At 33.7% G+C, this 26,029-nt stretch overlaps 1 protein-coding gene across 3 annotated transcripts in view; it reads left to right on the forward strand.

The window, feature by feature from the left end:
* Nucleotides 1-26,029, forward strand: part of LOC120776057 (potassium voltage-gated channel protein Shaker) — a 444,773-nt gene that overhangs the window by 155,593 nt on the left and 263,151 nt on the right. The gene's annotated exons all lie outside the window — the stretch shown is intronic.

Raw genomic sequence — 26,029 nt, forward strand, 5'->3', positions numbered from 1 at the left:
AGCTTTCAATTCATTTAGAATATGTTTAGGGGACCCACAACTTGCCATAACGCATTGTAAAATCAGAAAACCAGAAATTTTAAGAGTTGTTTAAAAAAAATGTTTTTGGATTACATATGATTTATGATTTACGAGACTGTATGAAGTCCTAATTATCATTTTTGGTATGTGAAGCTTTATGATTCTTTGTATCCATCGTCTACTTTATAGAATCTTTTGATAAATTATTCCTTATTTTACTACTTCCTCATCCATTCTAATTGTAATGAAAACATTTTACTATGACTTAATCTTTAAACACATATATTTCAAAATCTTTTGCATTAGTTTGCAGCGTAAGTGTTAAAATTAAAATTTCGAAGTAGAAAGTTTTTTAAGCGGGGATTCGAGTCGAGGGGCTTGAATATCACGCATTTTCGGTAATTGATAAAAAAAATATTTGAAAATATTACTAAAAATTGGTGCGAGTTTCAATCTTGTGATCCTTTTAAAATTAAAAAAATTACAATGGCTGCTTAATTATTAAGCACAATTGTCATTTATAATATGTGAATCGATATAAACCAACAAAACTGAATTTTTGTTCTTTTAAGTGGTTATATACAGTTAGAAGGCCAAAAAAGTGAATTTTCCAAAATTTTTTCTGAGAAAACTTTTAAATTTATTTATCCAAAAAATTTATGCACATATTATGGTTTCTTTTAATGGTATTCTAAGACTTTGTGAAAATAGAAATATATATTTGGAAAGGAACTACAGCCAATCTCCGGGAGCTCCTCTCAAAAAAGACGTCTTGCTGTGACCACCATATCTCTGAACTGAATTCTCTGTAATTAAAAAAACAAAAAGAATAGATTTCGTCAAAAAAAAACCGATTTTTGACCAAAATTTCGACCTTAAACTGTTTATAAAAAAAAAAATATTTATCGGTGAGAAACAATGTTCGACTAATTACTAAAAAAGAACTGGCGGAATCTGTATTGGCTGCTAAACATTTTGCTAATTTATAAGTTCGAACAAAAAAGTTCTTCTCTTTAATGGCTTTACAAATGACTACATATACCAGCCCACGTGCAATCTTCGATCAGCCATCTAACCTAACCTAACCTACTAAAAATTATATACAAAATGCTCGTGCTAAACTTCGAGACTCATCGGTGTAGCCGTTTTCGAGTAACGACCAACATTACCGACTTTGAAAACATTATTTTGAGAAAATGCGTTCAAAGTTTGGCCTTTTACTTCCAAGCGCACTGAAACGCCTTTTCAAATTTTCATGCAGCTTTGAAAATATTCACCGCAACGATATGACATTTTCTGTGTGCATTCCTTAATATATGTACTTTAGGAAACTAAAATAAAAAAATCGCTGCTTTCGAAAGTTCTAACGGTATATAACCCTTTAAAATATGTGTTCACTTGCCTTTAGTATTGTGAATAAACATTTATTTCTAAATTTTATTCTTCATAATGCAGTTATTTTTACCCTTTTCTTTTTCTCTCTTTCAAAGTCCAGTTTACATTAACTCCCTTATGCTATCTTTCCTCTACAGTAAATTTTAAATTTCTGATAAAAAATATAGTTTCTCATAGTAAAAAAATAACAACAGCACAATTGTTTATATTACACTCAGGAAGTTTGTATGCAGATCATTTACCTTAAGCACTGGCAATATACTAAATAAAGTCATCTACAATTTGGAGGTTTGTTCATAAATTTTTATTGAATTAATTAAGGAATAAGTCATCAGAACTTTTTAGCGCAACTTTTTCCAAATGAAATTTTTTCAAACAACTGCGGCGACTCAACTTTGTCTAAACTTTCTCTTTTCGTATAATTGGGTTTGATAACATCATTGACAATTTGCTGTGTTTTCTGTTTTAATTATAGAGAAACTTATTATTTCTTAATATTCATTTGTGACATAAAAAGCGTATCCTGATATTATTATTACATATATGCCTTCCATTAATGGGTTAACAGCAAATATTACTAGTAAAAAACCGTGGTATATATAGTTTAGTTTTTTACTACAGAATTTTGTTGTTTATGAAAGGTATAGAGTAGATAAAAATTAGGATTAACCGATTTTGATAAAATTTAGCAAACTGTATCCAGTTTGAGCCAAATTAAAAGATAGAATATATTATATTTAATTTATTTATTTTGAAAGTAAAAAAAATAAAAAAATATATATGTATATCGTCATATAAAATGCAAAACTACGTATTATCAAAAAAATCGAAATTAAGTGCTTTATTGCTTGCGATGCACTATATCATATTACATAAATGTAGCATTAAATTTTCAGCCTCCGCTGTCAGTTATACCCAATAAATAACCATTTTATTACAAAAACTCCAATTTTTTCAACATTTGTAGTTCCTCTTATATCGTTTTTCTCTCGTCTGTAAACTTATGAAAAGCTAAACCTATTATAATGTTCAGAAAATGCCAAACAGAAAATTCATTATTTTTCTATTGGCAAATATTTGTCTCAAACCGTTTCAAAATTAAGCTTCAAATATATTCCTTTTATTTTTATACCGATAATGACGTTTTCGCCCTTATTGCCAAGTAATATTTTCACTGGAGTGAATATTTTATTATAATAGTAATTAATGTATACCATATGCACAGCAGCGATGTACTGGTCGGATCTACAAGTTACTAGGGGTATACATATCTGGTTTATATCTTTAAAATTTCTCAAATAAAACTTGTTCATACTCAGATATCAATCATATAAGGCCATAGAAGACATTCTTACCTTAGTGTAACTTTTAACCAATACAAAAACAAAATATGTATATATTTAAATGCAATAAATTTTATTGTTGTAAATATTGTCGAATAATTTTACATACCTCACTTGGCCACACTTGAATAATTCAACTGCAGCTCATTAAACTTAATTAACCGAATCAATTAGAGCCTTCGGCGATACAGCTGAGTGTGGCGCATTGTTGCTGCTGAGCCTTTGCTTAACCGCCCAATTTAATAATTTATGCATTTTAAATTGATTTTAGGGATTTAGATGAGCATAATGCAAATTAATTTTCCGCGCTTTTGGCGAGCGCTCTCCGTTTTGTTTGTATAGAATTTAATAAAATCCAGAATTTCCGCCTAGGCATTAGCCAATGCGCACACACGAGCAGCTACAGCGCACCGTTAGCGAGTAAAACGAACGCAAAACCTTTCATTTCCTCAGTGGAATGCAAGCAACAGCGTCGGCGTTGGCGTCAACGTCAGCGACGCTGCAGCCACAGACGTTAGACTTTTCAACGTTGCTGTTGTTGTTGTCGTTGTTTATGTTGCGCAGGACAACAGCGGCGTCGGCAGAGGCGTCGACGGCAATGCGAATGCCAAACGATGATAGCAGAGCTGTTAACTGCAAACGTTCGGCAAACGGACACCCACACCACCACACCGGTGAACTAGCGAGTGTAGCAGCGCCGAACCGAAGCGGCCGAGCAGGCAGACAGGCAGCCATGTGGGCAGCAGACACTCCGGCAAACGCACAAACAAAAATAGAGAGTAGTTGTACGTATGTAAGGGTGTGTGTGTGAATTTGGGGCTCCTCTTCTACGCATACAGCACTGAATGGGTGCTCTGTTTGTATACATGTATGCATGTGTGTATATGCGCTTGCGACCGCTACGACCGTTTGTCTGGCAAGCGAGACTGCTTGCTGTTAAACAGTTAGCACAGAGACGTTGGACAGAGACGCCACCGTGGCGTATGAGTAACTTATTCAAAATAAGCGCCACACATTGTGTGTGTGTGTACACGAGGGGTACGGGGGCGTCAGGCACACACCACCCATTGTTGCGTTGCGCTGCGTGACCAGTGTGTTGCATTAGCTGGCGACGCGACTGCAACGCCACCGGCAGCAGCAGCGCCAACATTTATCGTCGTTTCAACTAACTCAATTCAATTGAATTCAACTCACTTTGGTTCAGTATAATTTAGCTGGACAAAGTCAACGCCACAGCCGTAGTTATTAAGGCGAGCTGTGTTGACGAGCGTGCGCGCGTGCCTCTTCGCTATGTGTCGTGGCATATTTAATTTTCATAACAACACCAACAAAGCATGTGTGGTTCGTGAATGCAGCTTCCGTCCGAAAGAAAAGTGATTGAAGGAAAATAAATAAATATTTGTGATTAAAGTGAGGCATAAATCGAATTGCAGCGAAAGTGTTGAAGTGTGGCAAAATATGTGAAAGTAAGCATAGCTAACGTATAACAACAGCAACAGCGCGTGTAGTAACATATTGTATACACACACGGTGGTGTGAGGAGAAAGTTGTGATAAGAAGCGTAAAAATTTCGCTCGGCAGTTGTAGGAAAGTCTGAAAAATTATATAAAATAGTGAAAAATAAAAATGTATAGAAAATTAAAAATGTATATATGTACGTATACAAGTTTTAAAAGAAAATTATTTAAAAAATTTAAAATATATAAAAAAATTTTATTAATTAATTAGAAAAAAATTTAAAAAATAAAAAAAAATTAAAACAAAATTAAAATTAATAAAATTCATATCTGAAAAATTAAAAAAAAATATTTACAAAATGTGTGCTCTTCCGATCTTTTAAATATAAAAAAATCAAATATTAAACGAAAGGCTTCTGGCAAATATTTCCGGCCGTTTTGTGTCAGTTGCCAAAAAATCGTGCAAGCGAACACGCAAGCCTCAACGCGTTGTGGCATGAGTGTCGTCATGTTGATAATCGAATCTGCTTTTTTCTGCGTTCACAAAGTGTTTGTATGTGCGTACGCTATGCAATTATGTCGTGAATTTCAACAATTTTCCACTTCCTCGTTCACAATAACTCACAATTGTTTGGTTTGACAAATTCTCGTGGTGTCATTGCCAAAAATTTCACAGCCAAAAGTCAGCGAATTGCGTGCTCTGCTCAATAAGCACTCAATAATATCAGCGCATTCACTATTGACAGTTTAAAAGCTTTAAGCAATATATCTTTAAGACTTTAAGTTTAAGGTATTTAAGCAATTGTATTTCATTATTTTAAATTTTTTTTTAATTTTTAATATTTTTTGAAAATTTTTCGGCAGTGAAATTGTGGAAAATAATATTTTCTGCTGGCGTGAAATGCTTACGTAGTACTTTAAAGCGCCCTTCTACTCATTGTTACGTGTGTATGTGTGCGTTATTGGCGTGTATATATATGTAAGTGTGTGTGTGTCTCATTGGTATATGTTTGTATGTAAGCGCGTGCCTTATTGACATACATATATTTGTGTGTATGTGCGTGTCATTGATATATGTCTGTTTATGTGTATGTTTTCTATCGATATATTCCATTGTGTGTGTGTGTGCGTGTTAGTAACGCAAATCGCGTAATACTTTCATCTAAAATATATTTTGGTTTGCTTACACACATGTACGTGTGCGTGTGATTACAAATAAACTTTATCCATAGCGCCACATGCACACCAATTACAATAACAACAGCTAAAGGATAAAGAAGCAAAAACAAAAAGCGCTTGCAAAATACCAATGATTGTATAGCTACTGCGGCGCTGATGACGACGCCATCGCTAGGCACTTGATACACATTTCATTTAGCTACATACATACATATGTACATACTATTTAGTTATATATGCAATCAGTTGTATGGTTGTACCCAGTTGCCAGTTGGCTTGTCGCTAGTAAATATTTAAGAACATTTTTGCAGCAAGTTTTCACTTTGAAAGATAATTTTAAGGATTTAGTAGCACTTAAACCGAGAAAAGAATATTATGTCGGTATATAATTTTCGTTTTTTTCTTTGAACGATTCTTCAGTGTCCTTTTCACAGAGATAATTTTTCCTAGAGCAAATCCAGCACCGTTTAGTAATAAAGACTAGGCATTTTAGACAAAACTATCCTTAATTCTATTATCTCCAAAAAATTATTGGAATTTTTCAAAGTACTCGCCATGCTTCCCATGACTCGAAGCTTAAGATTATTGAACTGTTGATCGTGTTAAGTTAAAATCAGTCTTAATCCTGTGGTAGAAACTGTAAGAAACAAACATAAATACAACATCACTAGAACATTGTTTGGGGTTTGAGTCTAACAATTTAATCCAAATTTTATTGTTTCTCAAAGTATAGCCGAGACAGATTCCTAAAAATAGGTTTGCGTCCGGGCTGATCGGTGGTCTTGTTTATTTGAGAATTCTTATGTGCACCACAGTATAATTTATAATAAGATAAGGTCGGAAGCAAAGTAATTGGTGAGTAATGAGAAAAAAGGGATTACATGGGTTTTCCCGGGCAAAAAACCGACTTTTTAATCAATTTTTTTCTCATGCAAAAAATTAAATATTTTGTTATAATTTTTTATTGTAACAAACAGACTCTATTAGCAAAGAAATCATGAAATTTTTAGAAAAAATATTCTAAACTCGCGACACCATTTTCAAATCCTTACAGAATCATGTAAAGTGAAAAAAATAAATGTTTTAGTTAAAACCTTAAATAAGAACTAGGACGAAGGAAAACAAGTACGAAAAATTGGATTTTTGGTAGACTTTTTTACAATTTCACGACATTTTTTTTTCAAGTAGTTATAATAAAAAAAGAAATAATAATTTGTTCAAGTCTTTCAGAATTGTATTTCAAAGATCTGTGTAAAGTTTCATGAACTTCGGTTGTGTAGTTCTCGAGAAATCTTGCAAACCTACTTGAAAAACACAGTTTCGAGAAAAACGCGTTTAAAGACGACAAAGGCTAGCATCGAGGGCACAAGTTCTCAAGGCTATATCTATGAATCTATTACTCGAATCAACATGAAAATTGAGAAATATTCTAGAGGTGTTGTAGAATTTAATAACACAATAAAAAAAACCGATTTTTTGAAACCGTAAACCCATGTAACCCCTTAAGTATTTAATAATTTAATGTTCAGCTGATCTTTAGAGAAAAGAGGGCTTATAACAATAGGTTTAATTATATTTATCTCTTTGCCAATGCTGTACCATTTAAGTTCTTCAGTTTCTTTAGTACACTAAACTCCCTTTTGAATTCCTCTGCTTAATACATAAGTGAGTACCCGAAACACTCCTCTTATTAGTTTAAAGTCTATAAATTTCCCAACCACCTCTAATCTTATTGAGTTTAATATATTGCAAGCCACTTTCTAGCATAGGAGTATTATGTGTTTGAAAAAGCTTCGATTTATTGCCCTTATTTGAGTTCGCAATGACCTTCTTCATTTTGCATTCTGTAATTTCTCTCTCTTTTAGCTTATTTTGTGTACTTTTGTGACTTTTGCAAGACTATAGAGAGTTTTCTTGCTATAACAACTTCGTTTCATTTATGTACATTCTACATAAAGCAGACTTAAATCTATCCTTTCTGCACGGAATTTTTGTATTGTATTATTTTTAATATTAAACTTAGTTGTTGTTTTTAACTCTCAAAGACGGTGTAATAGATTTTCGTCAACTCTCATGATAAGCAGTCAAGATTGTCATGGTTTATGGAAAGGTCGCTAGGAGGCACTGAGATACACACAGTCATATAAATCCTGATTAGTGCGTATATGTTTTCTGTGGAACTTTGCAACGGTTTGCAATATTTTACATAACCGACAGATGGCGCTTAGATCTGAATATTTAGAAATACTTTCTTCCCGCTATAAAATTAAGTCTTCTTAGAGATAAAAACTCGGGAGTGTTTTATAATATTGTATACAAGTATATCCGATACCGATTCCAGCGATTTAATTTGAATTTTCCAAAACGTCTTTCTATTTCCTAGTCTTACCTTTAACTAGAACCTAGACTGCCGTTCACTAAGTTAAAATGTTGCTGTTTTGAAAGTTGTTGCTAAATTTGTAGTTTCTCTATAAACATAACTTCTTCTTATAATCTCTTACTTCGATTTCCGTTATATAGACTGCCTCCATTAAAAATGTGTCATCGGTTGCTACCATTTGGCCTCTATCTACTTTTAGTTATAACCGTAAATAGTCAATACTTCCGACTGGGTGATAGAATTATTGTTTTTCTACATACTGGTTTCGTTGTTGTTGTTTGTTATGCATTGTTATTTGCCAGTGGTGCGCATATGCTAGATATCTAAAGGATATACACATGTAAATATCTACATATATACAATGTATGTTTATATATTAGGGTGGTTCAAAAATTAACCACTCGAATTTATGGGTTGGAACAAACCTACATATATACTCAAAAAATATTCCGGGAAGGAAACAAAGTTTAGCTAAATTTTTTGTTGTTGTTTAGCATATAAAATTATGCATATAATAAAGACGAAAAATTCTGTTTTCATAGAAAATAGTGTTTACTTATAAATTAATAACGTTTGAACCGTTAAAAATAAACTTGTTTGCTTAACGGATTCTTGTTAACCAACAAATTCCTCTCATCATTTCATAAAATTTTGAATTCGATAATTTAGTTTTAGGACCACCCTAATATGTATGTATATGTGACACGCATTCGATACTACGATATTCCCAAATATTTGTATGTTAACTGGGTGTGTGTATATATGTGTGTGTATGTTTGTGTATGCGCACACGTCTGTTACACTTACTCATACACACAAACTCATACTTACAGAAATTTATTTAAGCAAAAGGATATGCGGCGTCTATAAATATATGCATTCATATACATACGCACACACACACACGCACACCAATTGTATTTATGTATATGTATTCTCAAGCGAGCAATAAAACAGGCAACCAGCGGCGACAGCACAGTGGCAACAGCGACAACATCGACTGGCAAATAACGATTAAATAACACTCTTCAAAGCGTGGCTGGCAGTCGAGGTGGCCGACTGACCGACTAACTGTCGCTTTGTCTGTGTCGTCGCGGCGTGGCTTTCGCATTGGGTCACCCAGTCACAGCGCTACACCGACTGTTTAGGTATTTTTATTTTAAATTTTCGTTTTCATTTTTCCCACTCATATGAGAGTGTGTGTGCCTCTCTGTGTGTGTGCGTGAAATGCAAATTGGAATTGAAATGGAAATCCGCATGCATGCACATTGAAATTTTCTGTGTTGCTGCACCGCAAATGATATAAAAGCACCGCACACACATATAAATGCGCTCTTGCGTATGTATGTGTGTGTGTCTGAGGTTAGAAAAGGATGTGAAAGTGTGTTTAATAAAATGTTCAGAAAGCCAAAATTTGCAGGAAATTGTAAGCGCGCACGCTTAGCTCGTCAGCGTTTGTCTGCTTTACGCATTGCCATTCGAGCATTCATTCGGTAAAATGTTTTTTGTTTCCGCTAAATATGTCTAGCTTGTATTTTAATTGCCACTTTATGATTACAATAGCGATTATGGCAGTGAAGGGCGCGATTTTTACTTAGCATAATTGCAATAGAGTAAATGTAAAACAGCTACAGTGAGCAATGGGTGAATGATAATTTCAGGTCAGAGCTTAGGTTGTCTTTTAGATTAGATTTAGCTGTGTTAAAACAAAAAAAAGATAATAATTTCGGTCGCATCGAAGCTATAATATCCTCCACATAGCAACAAAATATATAACTAAACTTGAAAAAGTTACCGGCCACCATCCAATAGAAAACATTTTTCTTTTCTTTCTAGCAACGTTGTTGGAAAAAAGAAACACTCAAGTCGAATTAGGGTTACTTGATAAGAAAAAAATGATTGCTTATGGAAACCTTTATCCATATTTTGATCGGTTGGTAAGAGTGACATCAATATATTACACTCAGTCCTTTTTTTACGCGATCTCTTTTTACGCTATTTCACTTTAACGCGGTTATTTTTGCAGCGCAAATTCCTTTTTTACGCGAATTTCTCACTTTAACGCGATTGCTTTTTTCGTTTTTTGCTTGGTCTTAAACTTGCAGCAGAATTGGAAAATTATTTTGTAGCAAATGATACTGATGCCGAACGTGCACGAATTTTTCAAAAAGAATCGAGTCTCTGCATGTTAAGATATATAGAACTACATCGGAATTTATTGGGTCCAAAAAGAAGCATTCAAACAAAATTAACTGAATTTATGGTGCAAACTCAGTCGGAGATGCTAAGTCAATCAGAACATCAATCCATAGTCTATTGATTCTGATACGAATTCTAGTGATATCAGTGCCGGCCCTCAAAATAAGCGGCTAAGAATAATTTCCACTACGGATAATGACAGTGATTAAACAGCATTCAACGGTTTTTTCAATAAATCTACCTATTTTCTATTTTCTTCTCTTTTATGTATGGTTTTTGTTTTGTATTTTTTATGTTGTTATGAATGAATAAATCATAAGTCTGAAATTTGAAACTTATTGTAATGTTTTTGAATATTTTTTTGCGCGTATATTTTGTTATACGCGATATTTTTTATATTCGGAACCAATTCGTCAGTTAATATTGGAAAACTAACCATTTTTACGCGATTTTTTTTTACGCGATTAGTGGCAGAACCAAAAATCGCGTAAAAAAAGGACTTAGTGTATAGTCATTTGATGTGGATATTTTGTAAACATTTATGTGTAGAGTTGTCTTGGGCAATCATCTATGCCGAATACGGCGAAGACAGACAGTAAACGAACATGGCTATCGCAGCTCACTAGCTGATCATTTATACATATATATGTATGTATATACCTTATAGTGTCTCCGACGTTTTCTTCTGGGTGCTAAACACTTCTTGGTGAACTTAATGTACCCCACTGAGGATATAATTATGTTCTAGAGAGTAATAAGCTTGAGAATATATAAATATGTATATTTTTTATCGCAATGTTACTTTTAAATATCTTAAAGCAATATAAAGAAATCTTTAAAAAATATCATCATTTCACTTTATGTTTGAGCTGTACTATTTTTCGGAAAAAATATATATGGAGAAATAAAGAAATGTCATGTTTTTTAGACCATTTTACTGTACTGAATGGCTCAAGTGATGAATAGCAAAAAAACAATGAAACTGCAAAGATTTTTTCATTGATTTTAAAAAACTTAGTACTTAAAAATAATAATAAATATTAGAAATATAATTGTTGGTTAAAAACGTATGGTAAATCCTTGACGCCACACGAAACTATAAAATTTTAAAGAGCCGTTTGTTGTGAAGACTCGTGTTTTTTCACTAAAGCAAAAAAACGGTGACATGTTAATGCAATGCCAATCTGTTTAACAGCTGATATAGTTTGTACTATTCACGACTCTCTACCGCGTCAACTGGTTTACGTTTCCGCTAAAGTAATATAATGGATTGCTTCTTTAGATCTACTCTTCTTTCTCTCTCAATTTCTCACTATTTAACACAATCAATTTGAATTAATCCAGTTGCTTGTTCGTTTCGACACTCTCCAAGTTTTGATTGAGAATAAATTTGTGTTACTTGAATACCAATAAAAACAGTGTGGTTTGTTTTCCTGCGAATTTTAGCTTACAATGCTGTATTCATTTTTCTATGGAAAAGCAGTTGAGCTAGGTATATGGATCTAACCTTTATCTCGAAATGTTAGCTCTCAGAATTTTATTGGTTTATTTATCTGTTTACTCAACAGAAGGTACCCTTTCACAAAAATAAAACGTTTTGAAAACATAAACAAACCAAAAATTATATTGGGTTTAAATTCATAAGAAACGAAAAATGCTTTTACAAAGATGCAAATAAAATAGCTTACGGGCGATCTGAGTTCGGGAAGAGAAAATGGAGGGGTGTGTGGAAATTTTAAATGTTAAAAACTGTTTATCATGATACACGATCTTTTGGTTTTTTAGCTTATCTTGTACAAAATTTTTTTCTTTCAGGAAATGTGGCGTAAACTTTCCTTCTTATCTCCCGAATACTATTTTCTTTTTTTTCCAATGGTATTAAACCTATTATTATTTTATTTCAATTGTTGCTATTCTCAAAGGCGTCTGGGCTTTTCTACATATAAATATATTTCTTTATAACTTTATATCAAGCAAGTTTCATGTTCTTGAGAATATTGGAAAATAAGAGAATTGTAAGCAGTAGAATTTTGTATTAGAAAAAAGTAAATTTATAATACATATAGGAGCAAAAATTAAATTAAATGCAAAAAGCTATAAATAATACAGTCAAGTTAAAAAATTTTTTTTTGTTAAATTAATATTTGAACGGTTTATCTAAGAAAATCGATTCTTTAAAACTAAAAGCTTTTCTTCTAATTTTTTAATTAAATTTTTATAAATATTTCGAAATCTTTCCATAACTTCTACTATTTAATTTGAACTTTTCAAGTCTTCAATGTCTTTTTTTAGTTTTATTTCTCAACTTCTTCTTTGAAACTAACAACAACAAAATTTTTATTCGCCTCAAATCTTTTTGTATGTATATTTCTATGCCAAACTAACCTATGCCAATGCAATATTTGGTCGGCAAATTTGTTTTTGTTTCATGCACGCATACAAACGTGCCACTAACGAGCGTGTGGCATACAAAACACTTGCCGAAAATACAAACCACTGCCAAAAAGTTGTTTCATACCATTTCCAATTCATTTCGTGCCACATTGACTTGCAGGGCTGTGCGCAGGAGCAGCATTTTAAAGGGAACTAAGAGAGCAGTGCAAAATAGCAAAACAACACAAATCGAGCATAGAAATTTCATTTATCAAATAAACAATTTTACGAGTTTCATTTTCATATTTACTTTTAATTGCATATTTTAGGTTTCAAGCTTCCTCTTTACTTCCGCTGTCCCTCTCTCTATTCTCTTATCTCTCTTTTAATTGCCTTTATCATTTTCATCTTATTTAATTTCTTTCATTCCACTTTCGAACTTTACATTCTCTTGACCAACTTACTTAACCCGGTTTCGCGCGAAATGTAAACAACCTGTTTCTTCTTCTTTTTATTCTTCTTCTTTTCCGTCTGCTGCTCACTTTGTTGTTTGCAGTTTAGTTTGCTCTCCCACTCGCATCCTCTCTTACCCTTAAGGCATTTTGTTGCCCTGCATAAGCTTGCCGTCTCTCTCTATCTAATCGGTTTAGTATTCTTGATTATTTGTTTTTATACGCTCTTCTTATTGTTGACACTTGTCTTGTCTTGACATTTAGTGTCATGCCTTTTATGATCCTTCCCCCTAGCTACTGTGACAGTGAATATGGTTGTACACAAATATTTTCAAAACCACCAAGAGCCTGAGTATTGCTTTTTATATGTGTGTGTATAAGTGTGTTTATGGTTGTGTGTGTTCTTGTGCCATGGCTGCTTGGCGGCCGCTATTTTCTCATTGGAAGCCTTTAGCGCTTAACATTAATGAATAATTAAATAATTGACTATCTCTCTGCAGCTAATAATATTAAAAGGTAAAGCGACACTACTCTGCATAAATGTGTGTGCACACATGCATACATATGTGTGTGTATATCTATATACAATATGTGTTTTTTATTCGAGCTTGGGTTGAAATTATCGTTATGATAATGTGTATAATTTCATGATGATTTAATTGATGTCAATTAATTTGCAGTAGGAAATACGAGGTTTCACTGGAATAATAGTTTAGAGCTTTAGACCACTGTAGAGAACTTGTTATAGACTCAGTATGAGAATATCTATTATGTTAGTAATTGTACTTGTTTATCCCTCATCGACACCTTCGGGTCTGGCCAGGCATATTTTGTTCTTAAATGTTATGTAGAGTGTAGCAAACGACTTGCGCTTCCAGGTAGCTTCCTAGAATTTTATTGTCTATAGAATTCAGAAAAAAAATTCAAGGATATCGTGTCGAAAAGGACGAAAAAAGGATATATTAATATTACACCTTAGTGCACCAATGGTGCTTGGCTAGACCCCATATATTTTGTATGAAAATATATGAACTTTGGTATGTTTCTATCACTTCGCACGGTTGATTTATCTGTTTCATGTTCGTTACATGTCCAAATTGGTTTGTATGTTTATCTAGGTAAAATACTTTAGCTGCTAGAGCGTTTTAAAGGTTAAGAAAAATGTAATTTTTCTCAAAATGTTACATTTTTTCAAGCCCCATGGGTGAACTAACTTCCAAAATGGTTTTGATCCCCCCGGCCCCATATCCCCCCAACTGTAGTGAAACAGAAGGGTTGACATGGTGAAAACCCATTTTCGCCTATTGCCACGCCCCCGGTGGGGCCTTGGGGACGAGTTATACATTTCCTGAAAGCTCTTTAAATTACCTAACCGGTGCAATTTATTTGACCCACCTAGGTCAAATACTTTAGCCGCTAGAGCGTTTCTCAAAATATTACATTTTTTGTGAACGCTATTGCCACGCCAAGCGTGAACAAGGCAGTCAACTTGATTTCAACCAAATCGAGGGGTAAGAAATTTCAAAAATGTATCTATATGGTACATACATATATGAGCGTAAATACAACTCTCGACTAAGAGTATCAGACCGTTGGTCTCGACCAGGGTTATTGTAACTTGCATTCTTCAAAAATTATTACTTCTTAATATGTTGCGGACTTAGTCTAAAAGTTGGAGACTCTCTGACAGCTATTGCTGACTGTAACAGCCACCATTCGCTGATTTGGTTGGTTAGGAAGTCAAATAAATGCCTGATCGCCAGAGGCCGCACTTAAGCCAGCACTAAAGTCATTATGCTCATGAGTGAACATTATTCAAGAGCTCATTTGAAAAATAAACGATAAAATTCGGCCCATTTTATTTTAGATTGCCACATTAAAAGTCATTAAAGACATCCAGATAAAACCTACTGAATGCCTTCTTTCATAATCTTGCTGTGTATGACATTGTGTTGCCACTTTTTAATATTTGGAAAGTCTACTGAATATGTATCATGTTTTGAGAGCTTCATACGAATACGTATGAGAAAATTTCTTGCAGATTTAAATAACGGAAGATACATATATACCCATGTGGGAAATTTCTTCACGGCAATATATACAGTTTTCTTTCGAATAATTAATCTCATTCCACAAGTATGTACATTAGGGTGTACCAAAAGAAAAAAAAATTGCGGAGAAAAAACATATCTTTAAGGGAAAGAATATCCCTGGCGGGGAAATTTTTTATGATTAATTTTAAAAGCTCTCTGTAAGCATTCAATTTTGTCTTCATACATAAATATGTTAAAACTCTGTCTTCATTAAAAATTTCCGAACTTTTAAACCTTTTAGATAAATTTTGTTTTGTTTCTTATTGTTGTAGAGCATAAAATGTCCCAGAAAGTCAACATATACACGCATGTATGTACGTTAGGGTGTCCCAAAAGAAAAAAATTGCGGAGAACACACATATCTTCAAAGGAAAAAATATCCCTCCCGGGGAAAATATCCCTCCCGGGAAAATTTTTTATGTTTAATATAAAATACATTAAAACTGTGTTTTCATTAAAAATACCCGAACTATTAAACCGCTTAGATAAATTTTGTACGGCGGATTTTTGTAGATTTCCTAAAATGTCTACCGAAAGGAATTTTTTTCTTTATTGAAAAATTCGCATATTAAAAAATTTTGAAAAATGAAATGCTTCTAAGTTATTACATTTCAAGAAGTCTTACTTTTAATTTCTTTTTTATATGGGAAATTTTGGATTTCTCTGTCTTTTAAATTGAGCTTAACCTTTTTTGTTAAAGGGAAACTTTTTTCTTTGTATTTAGTCACATCTTAGCCGTTGAATTCAATATATTAATTTTGGGATCACCCTAATGCGTATACCGCTTATATCAGTATCAATCGTCAGAAGCAAGACATTTACTAAATTAAATAAAAATGATGCTACATACACATGAGTACATATGCTCTTATATGTAAGTATGTACTACGTGTGTACATAACTGAAATAAAAAGATCAACAATATACGAACATCCACACGTAGCATATACAAGAAGTCAAAAGGAAGGTGAAAACTCATTCAGGTAAACAATTACAGTGAACGAAAAACTCATTAACAAAATGAAATAACGATGCTAAATTTTTCTACAAAAACAAAAAAATAATACTGCGCACTAAAAAGCGCCTTTATAATGGCACACAAATTCCAAAAACCAGTGATAACTGTAAACTCGAAACGGCGAAAAAATGTACATAGGTGCAACAACAAAATTTCTAAGGAGAACATTTGGCAGTGCGTAGCACAAAATTGTAGCACTTCAAGTTTTGGCAACAATGCACTGTAACACTAATACATACATACGAAGTAAATTGAAAAATAGCGGCATTTGTTATACCTACATAAATGGCAGCAATTGCAAATTGATACAACACAAACAAAAAACACTGAGAAGGAATTTGGTCCAGGTAAACAGCAAGCTGATGTGCAGCTGCTACATAGAGACATATGTGAATTATACATATGTACAATCACTACCTAAGCGTGCAAATCTCACTCCCAACCACGGCTCATGTGCCCCAGCCTTGCCATTAGGAGGCTCCGAAAGGATGCACGATTTTTGGAAATAGTAAAATATGTTACGTATACGCCGTGTGGTCTTTATCAGTGTTTGTTTAAATGAATGAGCGTTTGAATATGCATGTGCCGAATGCTGCTCACTTTGCTGCTCTCCATAGCGCGCTCTCTTACGCTCTTTCGCAAAGTTGTTACCACTTCATGTCTTTCGCTTGCTGCTCGTTATGCGCTTGGCGTGTATTTGCGCGAGTGAGACAACTGGTTTGTTTGGCTCTCGTACGACCTTGAAAGCAGCGAATCAAGTATGTTTTATGGGGCAATTGCTAGCAGCAGCAGTGTGGCCGCTTGCATTGAAATAGTTAAATGGAATTTCTCAAAATGTTCATACTTTTCTGCTCTTGAATAATTTTTTTTTTTTAATTTTACATTTACAATAATTCAAGCGGAATAATATACATTAATATTCTATTATATTATTATTTTGAGTGGTAAAGAAATTCACCAAAATTTTTTGGAAATATTTTGTTGTTTATGTGATGGTATCATCTCGAGAACTTTGTTCCTGGAAAAGTGTTGTTATTGAAATAATTTTTAGTTAAGGGTTATGTCAAATTGTGAATTTCAAAAAAAAAAATCGATGTTTTTTTGCAAATATATCAAATGTAATATGGGAAAATTTAAATTTGATCCGACAAAAAGTTTCGGAGATAGGAGTATACTTCTAAGAATTTTCTAGCTTACTGTACGAGCATAGTTTTAAGAATTCTTTTAACTCACTGTAATCAGCTCCCAATATATTAAAAACATATTACTCAAAACGCTGTTTCATGTATACATATTTCGCAGGTAATAATAAAGAATTCGATCTTTCATAATTATTGTGATTTTTAAGCCACTTTGAACTTTAAATATGTTCACAAGAAAAGACGTTGGGTTTTTAGAAACCTAAAAATCTAAATTTTGACTGGCACTTGTGTCTTGTATTTGTAGTTTGATAAGAAATTATTTGAAGCAGCAAAATCTTCCTCATTAGATAGTTATCTGAAAATTCCTCCTAGAGATCGGATCCGTGATCTTGGGAAACAAAATTGTTCAAAATAAATCACCGATTAGCAGAGTGCATTAAATTTAGAAAGTCTATCTTTACTTCATTTATTTATTAAATAAAAAGACTCTTCCAAATTATTCACAAAAACGCATGACGCTAAGTTGCAAGTCTATATACATACATAACCTCTGAAGTCGTTACAATACACTTTTCTGTAAATATAAGGTTGTTAAATGTCTCCCTTCTGCTTTTTTGCTCTTTATTCAATGTTTTATAAAAAGTGTTACAGTGATCGGATTTAGTGCAAATAAGCGCCGTTTCGTTAGATAATCTGTTTCCATCTAGACGGCAACTTCATAATACCCTCCTCGTAGAAGCCCCCCTCCTTATTTGCAAAGAACTCGGACAGCCACTTTTCACAAGCCTCTTTTGAGTTCAACTTTACATCAACAAGGGCGTTCGCCATGGACAGGAACAGATGATAATCACTTGGCGCCATGTCCGGGCTATATGGTGGATACGATAAAACCTCCCATCCGAGCTCCCGTAGCTTCTGACGAGTCATCAACGAAGTGTATGGTCTGGCGTTGTCCTATTGGAACTCTACACCCTTCCTGTTGGCCAATTCTGGACGCTTCTGTTCGATCGCCTGCTTCAAGCGGTCCAGTAGTTCGCAGTAGATGGTGAATTAATCGTCTGACCATATGGGAGCAGCTCAAAGTGGATGATTCCCTTCCAATCCCACCAAACACACAGCAAAACCTTCCTGGCCGTCAATGCCGGCCTTCGACCACGACCGTTTTGCTTGATATTATCGTATGTGATCCTTTTATCATCGCCAGTCACCATACGCTACAGTAATGGGTCGAGTTCGTTCCGTTTCAGCAGCATATCGCAGACGCTGATTTGGTCCAGAAGGTTTCGGCGTTAGTGAACTCCATGTTTACACGTCTATAACTGTTGAAGGCAATACCCAAACTAATCATGCATAGCGTCGTTTGTAGGTTATGTCAAGATCTTTCAAAGATGTATAATATTGCCAGATACGAGCTCTGTAGCTCTTTATACCTAGCCGCGAAATTCAAAAGACAAAACGACGGAAGGGATATTTGACAACCTAATATTATATATTTATAAAGATCTCGACGTTGTTAGCCTTCGGTTTGGTTAATTCCGCCGTCTCAGTCGATTTGTCGATAGCTCTCTTAATGAAAATTTGGTACAAAGATATTACCTGTCATACCTAAAACATACCCTAAACATAACCAAAACTAATTTTGAATTTGTAGACTAACCTTTTGTATTGTAAAAAAGAATAAATGCCATAAAAAACTTAAAGAACGGAACACTTCAAAGTAAAGGATCAAGTTTTTACCTTGATCATAGTGGGATAACCGGTTGAAAAAAATAGTTTAGTACGACTTAAAGTTTTGTCTTGACTTTGAATAGGAAAGTGCCGTCACTGACTTGGCTCAGCTGTAAACAGTTTTAAATCTTGAGTATAATAGTGTAGGCGGTTTTACACTAGAATGACACAATCCACTCAACTAGGTGATCCTTAATATAGCGAGACTTCTGAAAATTGAGCGCTTTCCACTTCTTGGAAATATACAGTCCGTATTTTGAATGAATTACTTACGAAATTCAGCAATTTTAGATTATTTTTGGCGGCGTTAACTAACACACATATTTTTTATTAAAAATTTATAAATCTCCAAAAATTATTTAATTGAAAAATCCAGCGTTTTCACATATGTTATTAAAAATTTATAAATCTCTAAAAATTATTTAATTTAAAAACTGAGTGCCATCAAATATTTTTAACGCTTTGGCAACGCTATAAAAAGTATTGGGTTAAAACAATTTTATTTTTCTATTCAATTCTATTAAAAAAATTGCTTATTACAAAAAATCATTAAATTAAAAAATCCAGTGCTTCCGCAAATATTTGCGCTATGGCAACCCTAAAAAATATTTATTAGCGCCTTGGCAACCCTACGCGAATGTAAGCCAAAGACATAGCAGAAAGTGAAACTGCAAAATACTTAAGACAACAATAACAAAAATAAATCAGGCAAAGAACAGCTGCTGCTGCTGACATTGCCACCGCCACTGCTGATGCTGCTGCAGCAGCGACCGAGTAGAAACAATTTGCGCCTGCATGTGTGCGTGAAAAGTGTTTTGGACGGTTGGCTGTTGGCAGATACGCGCTTATTGGAGCCATTTTTTGTACGCACCAGCCATTAAATTTATTTGCATATTTTACAAAAATAAATTAAATCCACTACAACAACAAAATAAAAACAAGAAATGAGAAAAACGACATAAAATCACCAAACAACGAAATCGTAATGAATTCGTTTAAGATAAACAAACACGACCTAAACGGGCAGCAGCAATGAAAACGAAAGTCATTGAGATTTTTTATGTATGTCTCAACGGCGTGGCATGTGATTTCTCTGTGGCACATGTTGAAAGGTTACAAGAGTGTGGAAAAGTATATGGCATTAAAGTATTTAAATTCTATTTTGCAAAATTTTTGTTGCTCAAGTGAAAACACAGCGCATTGGCAAGCGATTAGGCACGCATTAAAGTATTCGCCGTTAGGCGTTAAGCGTTGTGCGGCAGCAGACGCCGAACGCGCCACAGCTAGCGGCGACGCGTTCAATGGCGAGCCAGCCCAGAGGCTGCCCGACTGGCTGGCCAAGTGGCAGTGTAGACGCGACGCGCGATGCTGTATGCTAGGCGCGCTGCCTGCCTGTGCGAGTACACCTGCCAGCGTGCAAAGTGAGTGGCAACCCAAGTGCATATGCAGAAAAGTGCGCGACAAGTGCAACAAACTTGTAACAGTAAACTGAAATCTATTTGTGTGCAACATGAAGGCAAAACAAAGAAGTGTGTGTCCATGGAAATTCGAGCTACACTGTGCGCTCCAGACGCCAAGCGGGTGTCTCCTTTCGCGCTTCTGTTAATGGGTTCGCCGTGACGTATGAGTGACCTTTAAATGTGCGCAAATAAAATGCAGCGAAATTAATGTGTACAAATTGTAATTTGCGAATTTATTAATTCGAATTATGGAAATATGAATGCCAGCAGTAAATCAGTGTAACTAAGTGTTGCGAAATTAATGCATGGAAATTGCTGTCGCTTTATAAATTGGTTCGTGTGTGTGTATGTGTGTATTGGCATGTATCTTTTAATGGCAATGGAAAAGTAATTAAAATGAAGTAATTTATTTTTTTATGCGTAAATACTGCAGGTTTACGCTCGGTGAAAACAAAATATTTGCATTAAAGTTCAACATACGCAGTCTGCATAAAAGTGTTTGTTCATGGTTTGCGTATGCAATTAATTCAGTGCCAAGTTTATAATAAAAATATTAAAGTAAACTAAAAATCGTACAAAAATTGTGACAAAAATAAGTTATTGACAAACAAAATTAAATAAAAAATAAATTTAGCAGATTTAAGCAAAATTTTCTGAAAATTAAAAACAGTTATTTAATGCAAAATAAATTGAAATTAATTTCAATTAAATGAAATTAATAAAAAAAAATTTAATGCAATATAAATTTAAATTAATTGCAGTTAAATGAATTAAAATAAGTTAAACACTTTAAAATTCAAATTTTTATGGTAACAAGAATAAAAAAAAAGTTGCTATAATACCAAACATTCATTCTTATTCTGCTAGAAAGAAAACAATACATTAATTACACCAAAAAAATTTCGAATCCATATCAAAAATATAGAAAAAAATTATTTAATAATAATATTTCAAAATGTTACTAACAAACCCGGTTATCTTTTCTGTTTTGTGGTCAAAAATTAATTATCTGCCGGCTTTCTGGCCTAGGCGACTATTTATTGCTTGGTAGTCTTTTAAATTTTCTACTTATTTTCGTTATAAGTTTCACTCAGATTGTCCTGTAGTACTCAAAACACATAGTAATTATGGTGAAAGCCTTCTACATGGCTATTTGTAGTCTAATTAATGTCACCTTCAGTACTCGATATGTAAAGTTTGTTTAAACTTAAATATACAAGCCGTAGACGTTTTCATTTATAATCGACTTCTCTATTTTGTTGATGAAAATTATCTCCATATATACATATATATTAAAACCAGATTTAATCATTTTAACCCTTACAGGGGGGTAATATTCTTGTCAGATATTCAAAAATATTTGCCTAAAAGAATTTTTCCATTCAGAACTATTTCAGAGTTAATACTGTTTTATTGTCGTGGCAACTCAGCGGTTATGTCTTCAAATTTTTATCGCATTTCTCGCAAAACTACTTCTCAAGTATGAATTTTCTCTAACAATTGAACAACGAAAAAATTATTATTTTTCAATATTTTGAAACAATTCAATAAAATAAAAAAACTGTGAAAAATCGACCTTTATTTTTATTTAGCAGCAATTTTGTTGCTTCATATGATAGTGACATTTGTATTAATTTTAAATAATTAGCCTAAAAATTTTAAATTATTAGGAACTAAAAAAGCCACTATATCGCTTGTTTTGTAGTTTTAAAGGCATATTTATACAAATTTCAAGAATAAACAGTGAAATTTTTGGAAAAAAATTAAATGTTTTTAACTTACACAATATCTACGACGGCGCAAAATCAAAGGGAAACCCAAAAATTGACAAAGTGACAGCGTCTAAAAAAGAAAAAAAAAAATACCTCAAACTATAGTCTTTTTGGCTTGCAAAATTTCTTCAAAATCTATGTCATCGCCTTGGCCCCAATACATTTATGGCAATGTTTTCTCCAATCCTCGAAACAGTTATTAAAGCTAATGCCCAGAATAGACTTCAATGGACGTAGCGATTCACATTCAATGCTTTCAATTGACTCAAAAGGGAGACCCGGAGCGGTTGTTCGAGCTTTCTGAATAACCAGAAGTCACATGAATCAAAATCAGGAGAATATGATGGATGTCGCACGATTTTGGTTGAAAATATTGCGAAAAACTCACGAGGAATCAATGCAGTATGCGATGGTGCATTATCGTGGTGTAAAAACTTAGAGTTGTCGACCCATAATTCTGGCCTTTTTTTACGAATATCTTCGCGTAAACGACGTATCCCACTCGGTCGGAAAGTGTTCGAAGTGCACCACCACGCAATAATCAAAGTAAACTGTCAACATGGCTTTGATCTTTGACCTGATTTTACGTGGTTTTTTCGGCTTTGACTCATCATTGCCACGACATTCGACAGATGTCGCTGACAGTCATACGAACCTAGAAAAAAACATATTTCGACAAATGAGTTTACGCACAAACTTAAATTAAAAGTTTTGAAAAAAATTTTGCCCACAATCGTAGCTGCCTTGCAAGGTTAACGGTCCAATTCAATGTTTTGTATGAAAAACTGGTATATTTGTGAACGATAGTATAGCTTTAGTGCAGCCGAAGTTTTAATTTTTTTTGTGAACTCTTTAACTAGAAATAAATATGTTACAAATAATGACTTGAAAATAATTATTTTTGGATATATTTTAGCGTTAATTACTTAAAAAATATGGCAAAGAGCACTCGAAATTCTGTGTCTAGATAAGAATACTCCCTTTAGTGTCATATATTTTTTCCAATACATTTTTAGGAAAAATATCCATATTAATGGTTGAGTACTAAATACTAAAATTTCAAAGTCTGCACAACCATTTTGAAATTTTTGCTAATAATTTTATATTTGGCATGTCTAAAGTAATGATATTTGTGTTGACAAAAATGCTACAGAACCAATAATGAAACTCCACAATATATAGTTTACAACCATGAAATAAAAAAATAAAAATATTTCCAAGAATAGTATAAAATAAAACTTGGTTTATATTAAAAAGATATGCGAAAATGATTTATTTTCAGCGTTAAAAGCACTTAATCGCACATAAATCTATTTAATCTTTGAACGGCGAAAAGGTATAAAAAATAAAAAACTTAAATTCACAAGCCAAAAAACAAAAAAAAACCTTTCGTAACTTTCGATGACAGCGACTAAAATGTTCCTACAACAGTGCAAATGAAAAAAATAATAAAATAATTCTCGAATTCAAATGAAATGCATTCAAAAAAACACCAGAATCACCCACAAAGTGAGCACAACAGCTAATGCGCCGCCTAACAAGCATAATTGAAATGAACTAAATTAATATAACACAAACGACAACAACATGCACACTAGTAAAGCGCGCAAGTGATCAATCAATCAACTAAGCAGCTACTTGTCTAATCAATTGCCACTCAACAAGTCCACTAACTTTAGCGCTACTAAGCTGCCAGCCAATGCAACAACAGTGCGTGAATGCGTGAATGCATTAACATAACATACCTAAAAACAACAACAACAACACATACATAAGTGTTCACTAATCTATGCGCGTGCCGCTGAGCTAACTATGTAGCCCACTCGCCAAAGCCTCTAACCACACTCTGCCCCTCTAAACCCCTCTTACCCATTAAACCGCCTCTTTGACGCTGTCTTACTCACACTCGCTCCCGCTCTCTGTTGCTCTCTCTCTATCTCTCTCTTCTGAGGATGGTTTTTTGGTGTGAAGCGTTTTTCGAAAGCAATTAACATTTTTCACTCAACTGTAAATGCCAACATCACCTCTGTTAACTGTCACAACTGTCATAACACCAACTACAACAACAACAACAATAATAGTAGCAACACTAACAACAGCTGTAGTGGCAGCAACGACAGCAACATCAGCCATATCAGCAAATGCAACAACAACAACAGTTTGTTGTTGTACTGCTGCTATGTAACGGAAACCATTTACGCGAGGATGCAAAGTAACAATTTGAATATTCCAAGCGAAAATGTTAGTCCTGTAAAAAAAGCTGTGTGTATGCATATGTGTGCATGTGTGTTTTACTTACGTATGTGTATGTGTCTGTGTCCGTGTCGTGTGTAACTGTTAATGGAAATATATGTCATGGAAATGCTCGTGCATCTCGTACTTAGCAAATATAGAAATACATATGTATATCTAACTACTCGTGTGTTGTTGTTGTAGTAAATGTGCCAGCGAAGTGCTCGCATCCTGTAACTGCATTATGCTAAGCAAGCAACAACAACAAGCACGAATACTTGCAATTCTTTTCAATTTGCATATATAAATATTTTTGTATTCAAATTATTGTGTTAGCTGCCGGCAAACATGCATACATACATACATATGGACATACATATGTGCATATGTGTTATAAACATACATATTTATCTATTTAGGCATATATGTATATGTGTATGACTGTTTGCGTATTTAAACTGATTTTCTAACTGCTGTGTGTTAGATATTGCAAGTATTGCTGCAACGTGTTGTTGTTCTTGTTGTTGTCATATTGTTGCTGTTGGTGTTGTCTAACAAATAGATATACTACTCTTATATAAATATATATTGTCGTCTTATTGCGTGTGTGTATGCATTATTATATTTATGTTGTGTGCACTTTATTGCCATTTATTTCTACTATCATTTCTCCATGGACTTTGACTTTGATTTATTCTATGCAAACATATTTATTTTTTGCATATTTTATTTTATTTTATTTTAAAGATATAAAGTATAAGTTAATGTATATATGTTTAAGAGCTTAAACTAGGATAGTTATCAGATAAGCTTGAAGATGGCCAGCATAAAATTTATTAGGCGAAATAACATAATATTTGCCGGTTGTGCGAAAGGCAGCCTGAAACTCCACAATATCTGCTAATTGACTGCATAGCAGTCTGCAGACGCAGGATAAGTCCCTGTTTGCAAAATAGGGATCACACCGCCTCACTAGCCCCTAACAGTACATGGGAATTTATCAATATGCTGGGACTAGGTGGGTCATTGTGACTTATAAGAGGCACAATATACCTGAGGTGGCGATGCAATCCTTATCTATTTATCTTATCTTAACATATTATTTAAATACCCATTAGATTAATTAGAAAAAATCAAACTTGTTTACGATAGCTGCGTTGCCGAACATTAACGAATTAAAAATTAGCTGTAACATAAATATAATCCCTACAAGGTCTTCTCAAATAACCTTCTGAGTTGAATATGGAAGTGAAATGCATAGTGTCGAAGTCAGTTCAAGCAATAAAACTAAGGCGACAAAATTTATATATTATTTTAGAAGAGAAGTCTGATCAAAAGGTAGAAACGCATCCGAAAAAATATCAAAAAACGAAAAATATTGAAAAAGAGTGACTAAATATAAATGATGGTGTTATATTTATCTCTTCAAATTTTTCTAACGAAATCTGGTGATACATGACCACCTTAACAACCTTACTGAAACCACATTACACATATCTTCAGTATGTCCAATGACTTCCCTTTCATATTTGGACAAAAAGTAAGTCAGAATCACCTTGGAATCTGACGGCGCATTATCGTGATGAAAAAACCATGAATTTTCTGTTAACAAATCAGGTTGCCTACCATGAAGCAGTGCAATTTGACGTTTCAAAATTGTCAAGAATAATTCCATAATGACCATTTAATCTTGCAGAACAAAATGATGAACCACACCACGCTAATCAAAGAGCGGTGAGCGCCATCTTGACTTTTGACCGACTTAGTAGTGCTTTTTTTGCAGTT

The sequence above is a fragment of the Bactrocera tryoni genome, chromosome 4 (assembly GCF_016617805.1).
Source record: "Bactrocera tryoni isolate S06 chromosome 4, CSIRO_BtryS06_freeze2, whole genome shotgun sequence".
NCBI lineage: Eukaryota > Metazoa > Arthropoda > Insecta > Diptera > Tephritidae > Bactrocera > Bactrocera tryoni.